Raw genomic sequence first — 739 nt, forward strand, 5'->3', positions numbered from 1 at the left:
TGCTATGAAGTCCTCCCCAGTTATTACCCACTCCCACGGGCTCCCCTCCTTCTTGGCCTTATTAACCTGCCTTGCCCCTGGGTACAAACGTAAATTGTGCACAAACTCCATGCACGGAAGTGATGCCTCCTTGGGTGGCTATTGGCAAATCAGAGGGCATGAGCATGTGCAATCACATCCATCTGCACTTATCTCGCCATCTAAGCATTTAGGTGTAGTCTGTCACATAGAGCATTGTGGCTGTGCCAGAGATCTGGCATTCCAGTCTAAAGCAGCAGCTTCCCAGGTGCACTGTCTGCTCCCTATTATTTTCTGTCTACCGGGATTTAGTGCACTAGACATCACAAGGAAATTCCCCAGTGTCTCAACCTCATAAAAATGAAATAAAGAAGTAGCTAGGATGTGATTTTCTTATTGTTTTCTTTTTGTTATACATGAAGCTATGTTTTTGTTCTTATCTTTTTTCTTCTAGGACAACTACAATCTGTGAGAGCAAATCTCATTAGAATCACTCCATTCACCCTAATTACTTGTGCATTACAAGTAATATCTCAGATATCCTAGCCTATGGTACAATAATGCCATCATGTTTGGGTTTTCTAAACACTGAAGACTTGTAAGGACTTTAACATTATTTTTCCTGTCACATCTCAGTGAGCTCAATAATATCAGTGGTACTCAAGGGCAGAAATGGAGTTAGAGGAGGAGGATAAATATTTTCAAATGTTAATTGCTTAAT

Source organism: Sciurus vulgaris (genome assembly GCF_902686455.1).
Source record: "Sciurus vulgaris genome assembly, chromosome: 13".
Lineage (NCBI taxonomy): Eukaryota > Metazoa > Chordata > Mammalia > Rodentia > Sciuridae > Sciurus > Sciurus vulgaris.